Source organism: Cupressus sempervirens, chromosome 4 (assembly GCF_028749045.1).
Source record: "Cupressus sempervirens isolate cs-2001-9-10 chromosome 4, ASM2874904v1, whole genome shotgun sequence".
In the NCBI taxonomy this organism is placed as follows: domain Eukaryota; kingdom Viridiplantae; phylum Streptophyta; class Pinopsida; order Cupressales; family Cupressaceae; genus Cupressus; species Cupressus sempervirens.
The window spans coordinates 764,767,358-764,778,303 of record NC_143121.1 but is presented as its reverse complement, the minus strand read 5'-3'; positions in this window follow the sequence as shown (position 1 = coordinate 764,778,303).

Here is a 10,946-nt window from a genome sequence, read left to right as displayed (position 1 = left end):
TTTGAACTAGGGTCTCCACAATGAGAACTCATCACTTCAACCAACTAAGCTAAACACCTTGGACATTTTTTATTTTAATGATGAGGCATGCAATAAATTATTCAATGTAAGATCATACTAAAGAGAAATAAGTGGTTTACAAAGAATAATGCAAATAGAGCAATATTTCTCTTTGTTTTGGTAGCATGCCTTCCAAAATGAGAGATAAAAAATGAGTTAGATAATAAAAAGAAAACTCTTTGGTGGAAAACCTTCAAAAGAGAGTTTATATATATATATATATATATAAGCATTCAATACAAAAGGATTAAGGGGAAAAAAAAATTTAAGCTTTTTTCTCAACAAGGTTTTCCAAAATGGTAACCTTCCCACAAATACAAAATAAGGATTAACAAGCTCTGATACCATGTGATAATAATACCAAAGTGAAATAAAATAAAATGAAAAATAATCCAAGAGATCTTGATATGAATATAATTACCATAAACCAAGAGAGCTTTCCAAGGATCAACACAAGATGAGACAAAGATAGTTTGAAAGGAGAATGAAAAGAAAACCCCCTATGAATTATGTGAATGAGGCAAAGGCTGAGAGAGAGAGAGAGAGAGAGAGAGAGAGAGAGAGAGAGAGAGAGAGAGAGAGAGAGAGAGAGAGAGGCCCATTACAAGCATTGCATAGTGAGTGTATGTAAAAAAAATGATAGAGGAGCATCTCTTATATAGCGATGAGAATACGAGTTAAATTAGTAACTCCCATGTGAATGATTTCCACATTCATAAGTGTGTGCATAAAAAGTGTCATAATTCTCTTAAGAAGGAATAATCTATTTTTCCTAATAAAGGAATTACAAAATGTGTTGTCCTCATACATGGAGAAGAGGACAAGTAAATGACATGTCCTCACATGTGGATTAGAGGAAAAACAACATAAGGGATACCTTGGGTTATCCCATTTAATAACTAAATACAACCAAGGAAAAATTACTAATTCTAAAATTAAGTTATATTTTTTATATTTAAAAACTTACTTTCTTAAAGCCAAATTTAACAAATTTAATTCTTAATAAAGGAGAGCTAGAAAATATTTTCAAAAGTGTAATAAATTTGCACTAAGTACATCTTGATTTTGTGTCTTCCCATTCCACATGACATTAAATATTGTCATCTTTAGAGTGTGGGTTAGTTTTATGGTTTTGACCACAACAAACAAAGATGAAAACACATTGCATTGTTTGGAATAGTTGTACATGATTTTGAGATCAAATGAATCATACCTTATAGTTCCTCCCTATTTTACTGGTGCCTTTTTGTTGTAGAAGGATACATTTCTTACATGATCCCAAGTATAAAAGATATCATTCTCAAATAAACTCACATCATCTAGCATGATCAACATATTACAAAAACTCTAAGATTCAAAACCACTTTCAAGCTATTGTCAAAGGATAGATTTGCACAATGTTAGAAGCCTTAAAAGAGAAGGAATACATCCTTATATTTTCGTTCTCTAGAGATATCTTCATCATCTAAAATATAAAATTTTTTTTGTATGCATATTCATTTAGTGTCTACGACTCTAAATAATATTGACTTGTATCATCCTACAAGCAATTCATTTGATGGGGCATTGATGAATTGTATCACAATGTTAACAAGCTCATTTAATGATAATCTTCCAAATATGATGTGGTTTGCTTTTATTCAACACATTTTGTTCATAAAACTCCAAAATAAGATAAAAATTCACACTATAAGACTCAAATAGTGGTTCTTTATTGTGTTCCAAGAATTCAAACCCCTCTGTAATGTCCATGCCTACTTCCACCCAAGCACCCAGATAAAACTCACCATAAACAAAGAGGATTCACCAAGGTGCACAAACACTTGTAATTTCACCAGTCATCAATTTGAAAGTCTAGAGTTGAAGAATAGATTTCATGGCTTCTACGAAGGGTTTTCTCAATAAATAAATAAACCAATGAGTTTGAACCTTTCCAATGATTATTTCTTGCATATTGACTTAAGGGTTCTTCAACACCATATTTCTTGATAGAAGTGTTGTAATGCTTAGTACTAGATGCATTCACTTGGTAATGTCAACCATCAGAAGGAAGCCAAATGCACTCATCAAGGATGCAAATTTGAACTATAGAAGACTTGATGAACAACAATGTCATAAACTACTAAATTTGTGATCACTGCCAACAAAAAAATGGTTATAATTCTATTAGCATCAATATCCATTGTTGTTGAAACCTCAGTCATTGAATTTCCATTAGCTCACACAAAATCAATATAGGTATATTTAGCATGTGCGTATACCATTATCCATGTAGACATAATCACAACTATTTGTCCAGAGGTGGTTCAAAATATTAGAAACTAGTTCCATCTTATTAGTACCAGTTATATATATTTTGTTGCTGGTTATATATATTATTTTTTGGGTTCCTCCCCCATTTGACTATGGTTGTAATTAATTACAAGATATTTATGAATGAACCATACTGTATGTTATGATCATTGATGAATGAGCCTAACATATGCCCACAATCTCTAAGGGTTAGAGCCACAACATACAACTCATGCATATATCTATTCATCATGTTCCACAATTATAATTCCCAATGTATATCTCCTTGGTAAGTTTTGAATACAAAATGGATATATTGCACTAGTTATTAAAAATGTCCATGAGAATCATAGCCTTCTATCTTAGAGATGCCCACCCTATTATATATGCAATTTGAATGAAATGATCTTTGGTGAACATCAATGATGATGTCACCACTTCTAATGTTGTCATAGTAAAAATATTTTTCTATGCAAGGGATAAATCCTCCAAAGATGGCACAAACTAAACTATAATCTAGTGTTGATTGGTATGGTCAATTACTTCTTTATATCTAATTATTCCTCCTAATATTTTCCTTGATACCATGTTAAGTTAATCATATATTTAAATGAGTAGGAATACATTTATATGATTTTGATATTGATAATAATTCAATTATTTATGAATAATCGCAAGGGAGATCAAATACCAAACTATGTGCTCTTACTGATTTACGTAGTTGTCATATTTCTAAACATGTCAATTTTCAATCATAGTTTTATGCGATGGGGAGAAAATGCAAGTGGCACTTGACTACCCAACTTGAAGTGCAAGATGGAGCTAAAGAAGTGATGTCTTTTTCATCTAATGAAATTGAATGGAGTCCAATTGGGGTTGAAAAGGATGTAGTAATAGATTTGTGTGTGATAAATCCATTGCACTGACTTGATGTATTTGTCGCAAGGGAGTCAAAGCAGGAAAGTGTGTAATGTGCATTCATCCATGTGACTCATAGAGAGCACTGACATGAAGAGTACAAAAAAATTAGTATGAAGATATATTCTAGGTGATTATAAACAATGAATATTATATTTTTGTTCTGAAACTATGGCAATACATTTTTACTTTAGAGCATAACTATTGTTTATGTGTACAATTATTGGTGTCCCTATGGGATAGGAGATTGGAGGAAAAATCACTAGCAAAGCAAAGCCCCTACAAATTTACACAGAAAAGGGGTTGTCGATGCCACTTCAATGTTAAGGTTTTTTTTGGTAGACCAAGTGTGGCTATTTTGAGTTTCATTGATATGTTACACGCAGATGTAGATGGTTTAGATTTTCATGGGATAAATGATACAAGTAAAGAGCCATAGAATTAGATGGTTGCCAACCTATCTATGGAATGCAAGGCTTACATAGAGGGCCTATAGGAAAAGGATGTCAATGTGGGTGCTATAATGGATAGATATTTGACTAATCCATGTTTTTTGGGTATGTCACACAAAAAAGATAGTTTCCTTATGTTAGAATTATTTAGAATAACTGAGAGGGTGGGTGAATCAGTTATCCAAGGTCCAATGATGTCCAATAAAACTTTTTTTCTACAAATTCTTAATGGCACATAACTAAAATTATCATGCATTCAATTAAACATTAAACAACCATGAAAAGTAAACATGCATCACACCATAACACTAAGGATTTGATAAACCAGAAACCCTCCAAGAATAAGAAGGTAAAACTGGAGTGGGGATGATGCCCACAAAATAACTACGTAATTGATTTCAACCACTTTTGATGGTCTGCGCTATTAAAGGTCTACAACACATTGTTAAATGTGACCTTGTTAAAGGATTTAAGAACATTCAACTTGGAATGTCACCCTGCTAAAGGATTTACATAGAGCTGTTAGGCTCACCCAAGTCCATGGGATTTTTAGTCACCTTCTGAAAAGAATCTTTCATCCCTCTCTAAGGATCTCCTATCCTCCTCCTAAGGATCTCTTATCCTTCTCCTAAGGATCTCTTTATCCTTCTCCTAGGGATCTTCTATTCTTTTCTTGAGGCTTATCCACCTCGCTGTTAAGCTAACCTAGCAATGTAGCATTTTCAATATCTAATAGAATGGTAAGAAAGTATTAGAAGGGTTTTGACCTGATACATATTGCAACCCTAACTATGAAAATTTTAGATCACTCTTCAATTCCTTTCTTTGCTTGCCTTCTTTTCCTTGTAGTGCTGACAGCTTGTTCACCCTTCAAAATTTGTCTCCTTGAGTTCTTCCACTCGTTATGCCAATGCAATCTCTCTGTTCACTTGATCAATTCAGAGTCTTGATGCTCTGTTCTTACTCCTCTAGGCTTCTTCGCATGTTACACTTATGACCAACTCCCTCTCATGCATGTGCACTTGATCTCTAACCTGTAACTCCTTATAAAGAAGTTATGTTCTTCATTTCCCATTCAAATCTTAATTTGCTTTTGAGAAAACGGTATTGTTTTTCCCTCCAAATTTTTTCTTTTGGAAACTTCATGATAAATCCATTAGCATTCATCTTGGATTGGTTTGCATGGATTACATAGAATTCTGTGACATCTACTCATCATTCATAACTTCCAACTACTTCACAAAATTTGATGTAACAACCTTATCATTGCTGATCTAGCAAATCTTGTCTTAACAAATAATGTAGCAACTCGACATTATTGGTTTACTGATGCTTGGCACCTTCTGTGTTACTCGGCTTCTTAATTTTATTTACTGGCACTTGGCACCTGAAGCATTTTGGCTTTTCTCAGCACTTGAAAAATTACTCGGCATCCATTATCTTTTTTTGCTACTTAGTACCTGAAGGATTTTGTGTTACTCGACATTTGAGTAATCACTCAGCTTATACTGAAGTTGAACTTACTCGGCTTCAACTGAGAATCTGTTCGGCTCTAACTAGCTTGCTCGGCTCTTTCTAATGAACTTAGTTAATCCTTACATCTTTGATGTATCTCATTGTGTCCATCCTCTTAGAGTATGTCATTAATACATTATTTTATCAATGGCTTAGCTGATCCTTATACTTCATTACATCATCATAACTTTAACCTTTCTCTAGGTACTCTAGTTACATCTTATTCATTGCCACCTACTTGTCAATCAACCAATTGATAGTATTATGATCACTAAAGCAATTGTCATTCCTGCAAGTAGAAAGTTTGACATCAATGACAAAATAATGATTGAAAACATTATTTACCAGTTCCATTATCCTTCATTCGTGATCTTTTCAATCATTTTCAACAATCTCCCTCTTTGGCATTGATGGCAAACCAAACTAATCAAATGATTAAGCTGATCAACTTAGTTACCACCAAAATTTGAATCCTTTGTTTTGCTTCTCCTTCTAGGCTATTGCATCCTTACTCTGTATTGCTGATCCTTCATATATATCTCCTTCTTACTTTGTATTGATCCATATATATCTCCCTCTTACTCGGTATTGATCAGTTTCTCCTATATCTCCCTCTTTGACATAAATGCCAAAGATGTAGCATCTTTAACATGCTAAATAGAGACTTTGTATCTTCATATTTTTCTCCCTCTATCACCATGCTTGCGACTTATCTAAATTTTCTATTCCTATTTTCATCCTCTGCATCATTCTTCTAATATTTCAATAATCTACTCCTATTGATGCAAGGTAGCTTCTATGTTGCTTTAGATTGCTTGAGTTAGGGGTATTACCCCCAACTTGCCTCTAAGATATTCATAAGCATCCTTGGGCAATGGTTTGGTGAAGATATCTGCAATTTGTTCCTTTGTATGAATGTACTCCATCTTCACTTGTTTGTCTTCCACCAATTCTCTAACATAGTGATACTTGATTGCAATATGCTTGGTTTTTGCATGCATTACTAGATTCTTGGATATGTTTATAGCACTTGTATTATCACAATATAGTATCATAGGTTTGGTTACCAATTCTTTCATTCCTTTCAATAGATGTTTGAGCCACACAATGTTTGTGCAATTGACTACTACTACCACATATTCTACTTCTGCAGTGGACTAAGATGTGCATGTTTGTTTCTTACTAGTCCAAGTAACTAGCCTTTTTTTTAAGAATAATGCTCCTCCACTTGTTCTTTTTCTGTCATCAATGTTTCCTCCCCAATCTATGTCTGTGTATGCATTGAGCTCAAACTTCTCATTTTTTTTTGTAATATAGGAAAAAATCATCAGTTCATTTGAGATACCTCATTATCCTCTTTACTACCATGAGATGATTTTCTCTAGGATTGGCAGAGAATCTAGCCACTATACCAATAGCTAGTGCTATGTCTGGTCTGCTATGTACAACATATTGTAGTTTTCCAATCATGGATCTCTACATTGTTTGATTGACTTCAACTGATTCATCATTCTTATATAGCTTATGTCCTATTGCCATTGGTGTGCTGATTGGTTTGGAGTCTTCTAATCCAAACTTCTTGAGTATCTCCTTGATGTATTTTGATTGTGTCACAAATATACCATATTTTAGCTGATGTACTTGCAATCCTACAAAGAATTTGATTTCTCCAAACATAGACATTTTAAACTCATGTTTCATTTTGTCAGCAAAAATTTTGCACAATACTTCCTTTCCTCCAAAAACTATATCATCCAAAAATATTTTAGATACAAGAATATCCTTACCTTCTTCTGATTTGATGTACATGTTGTTGTTATCATCAATTCTTTCAAATCCTATTTGCACCAAATACTTGTGAAATCTCTCATACCAAGCTCTAGGGGCTTGCTTCAATCCATATAGAGCCTTATGTAGTTTACATACCTTTTTTTTGTTCTTGTCATCAACAAAACCTTTTGGTTTCTCTATGTAGACTTCCTCTTCAAGTATACCATTTAGAAATGTAGACTTAACATCCATTTGATAAACTTTAAATCCTTTGAAGCCTGCATATACCAGTAAGGTCCTTACTCCTTCCATTCTGGCAATTGGAGCAAAAGTTTCTCCATAATCTAGTCCTTCTACTTGTGCATACCCTTTACAAACTAGTCTTGCCTTGTTCCTTGTGATTTCACCATTTTCATCTAACTTGTTTATGAACACCCACTTGGTTCCAATCACATTCTTGTCAGCTGGTCTTGAGACTAAGGTCCATGTCTTGTTCTTCTCAATTTATTTTAATTCTTCTTTCATAGCATTATACCAATCATCATCTGTTATGGCTTCACTTACTATTTTTGGTTCCATTTTGCTGAGTAGACATGTTTCATTTCTGAGTCTATTCCTTTGCATTGGTCTTGCCTCTTTATTTCCAATAATTTGATCTACAGGATGATTTCTTCTTACATACTTTTCCAATTTGGTTCTTTCCTTGTTTGCATATTTTCTCTTTCAGAATCTGAATCTTCATGCATATTTTCATTAGGTATTTGTTCATTTTCTTCATGTTGGCTATTCTCAAAGTTTGAATGAACATTTTCTTTATTTTGTGGCTCGACTTCTGAATGTGTCTGTTATTCGACATTCACTGTCTGTGACTCGACAAATACTAGATTTTGTTGTTGATGGTCATTCTGAGTTGTAATTTTACCATCATTAGGTATACCTTTATAAAAGTATACAAAGGTCTTGTGTTCCTCTACTTTCTTGGTGTTCTCAACACTTTGAACTTCTGCAAGCTCATCAAATTTCACATTTATGCTTTCTACTACTTTGTTAGTGTTAGCATTCAAGCACTTATAAGATTTCCTTCTAGTAGAATAACCAAGAAATGTGCCTTCCTCACTCTTTGCATCAAACTTTCCATTCCTAGACTCTTTATATATAGCATTTACATCCAAATATTTTGAAATGTTTTACATTAGGAGAATTCCCATAACATAATTCAAAAGGTGTTGCATTTGTAGCTTTCTTGACTTGAACTCTATTGAGTGTGTAGATTGCAGTACTTGAGTGCAACATTTTTCTCCATCATTAAGGTCCAAGCACAATCAATAACTAATCTATTCATTCTCTCTGCTATACCATTTTGAGGTGGAGTCCTAGGTGCTGATGTCTACCTTTTGATTCCTCTTTTATTGTAGAACTCTTCAAATTCTCTTGATGTGAATTCACCTCCTCTATCAGATCTGAGACATTTTAGGCTCTTTACAATTTCTTTCTCAACTATGGCCAAGTACCATTTGAACATTTGAAATGCATCTAATTTTTGTTTCAGGAACATGATTGTCATCATCCTTGAATAGTCATCTACAAATAGCATTATGTATCTGTCACCTTTGTAGCTTTGTATTTCAATAGGACCACACAAGTCAGTATGAACTAGCTCTAATACTTCATTAGAAGTATAAGTCTTGTTTTTGAAAGTTGACTTGGTCATCTTCCCTAGTTGGCATTATTTGCACATGATGTTATTAGGTTTCTTCAACTTTGGTAGTTCTCTGACTTTCTTCATCTTGCTGATGCTTATCAGATTGTCAAAATTTACATGACATAGCCTCTTGTGCCATAACCATACATCATCAGTTTGAACAATAAGAAAAGAAGCATCTTCCATGTCTAGATAAAATAAGTTACTCCTAGTCTGATCACCTTTTCTTATTAGACTTCCTTGAGAATCATAAATCTTAGAAATTCCTTTTTCAAATTCAACCTTACATCCTATGTTGCCTAACTGTGAGACACTTAACAAGTTATAATTTAGACCTTCAACATAGTATGCATTATCACATGATATCTTTTCAGTAAACTTGATACTACCTTTCCCTTTGATCTAACATGGTGCATTGTTACCAAATCTAAAACTATTTCCTTCATGTTGAGTAAAGGAAATGAACTTACTTTTATCTCTAGTCATGTGATGAGAGCATCTGCTATCTATGATCCATCTATCATTCTTGTTCATGTAGGTTACCAGGGCAATTGCTTCTTCTTCATCTAATTCATCCTTCATAGCCACATAGACTACTTCATCATCATTTTCGTTAGAGTCTTCTTCAACAATGTAGCATCTTTTGCCTTTACCTTTGTAGTCCTTGTTTTCCTCTTTCTTGTTCTTGAAGTTGCCTCCATCCTTGTAATTTTTCTTTTGTGTGCATCTGGTTGCAATGTGACCAACTTCATTACAATTGAAATAAATAATTGGTAGCTTAACTTTGAATTTGCCTCTTCCTCTGTGAAATATTCTTGCTAGTAATGCCTCCAATTGGTCCAAATCATCTTCATTAGTGCTGCTATCACTGGATACATACTTTCCTTTTCCATTCTTTTTCTTTGTTTGAACCTTCTCATTGTCTTTCATTGTCATCTTAGCTTTGAATGTAGATTCAAATTTTTCTGGCTTGTAGTTGTCAAAGTTGGATAACTCAAAGGTAGTGAGTCTTCCAATTATTCCTTCAAATGTCACTATGTTGCTTAGTACAAACCTTAGCTCTTGGATGGCTGATACTCTTATAGCATAGATGGGAAGCAAAGTTCTTAGGTATTTGCTACATACTATTTCTTTTGCTAACTATCCTCCTAGGCTTCTTATGGCACTGACTACTTCCTTCATCCTTGCACCATATTGAGCAGCATTCTCTCCTTCTTCCATTTTCATATCACCACATTTTCCTCTTAGGCTTTCTCTTTTGGCTCTCTTGACATTGTCATCTCCTCCATAGATTCTTGATAATGTATTCAACATCTGATGTGAAGTATCACATCCTTTGATATCATCATACTTGGCATAGCTTAGTGCTGAAGCAATATCTAACATTGCTTGATTGTGGTCCTTCTTCTTGCTCATATCATCTACAGTGAGGGGTCCTGTAGGGTCTACATGATCAACTGTAATTGAGGTCTGTGCATAGTCACCTATTGATCTGAGGTGTAGCTTCATTAGACTTTTCCATGCAAAAAAGTTGTCTTTGTTTAGCTTGGGAACTTCTCTCTTGGACATCATGATCTTCCTGCTACTAGTACCTTGAAATAAATCAGCAGTGAGCTCTGATACCAATTGTTAGAATTATTTAGAATAACTGAGAGGGGGCGTGAATTAGTTATCCAAGGTCTAATGATGTCCAATAAAACTTTTTTTCTACAAATCCTTAATGGCACATAATTGAAATTATCATGCATGCAATTAAACATTAAACAACCATGAAAAGTAAACATGCATCACACCATAACACTAAGGATTTGATAACCCAGAAACCCTCCAAGAATAAGAAGGTAAAATTGGAGTGGGGATGATACCCACAAAATAACTGTACAATTGATTTCAACCACTTCTGATGGTCTGCCTTGTTAAAGGCTACAACACATTGTTAAATGTGACCTTGTTAAAGGATTTAAGAACATTCAACTTAGAATGTCACCCTGTTAAAGGATTTACATAGAGCTGTTAGGCTCACCCAAGTCTATGGGATTTTTAGTCACCTTCTGAAAAGAATCTTTCATCCCTCCTAAGGATCTCTTATCCTTCTCCTAAGGATCTCTTTATCCTTCTCTTGAGGATCTCTTTATCCTTCTCCTGGGGATCTTCTATTCTTTTCCTGAGGCTTATCCACCTAGCTGTTAAGCTAACCTAGCAATGTAGGGTTTTCAATATCTAATAAAATGGTAAGA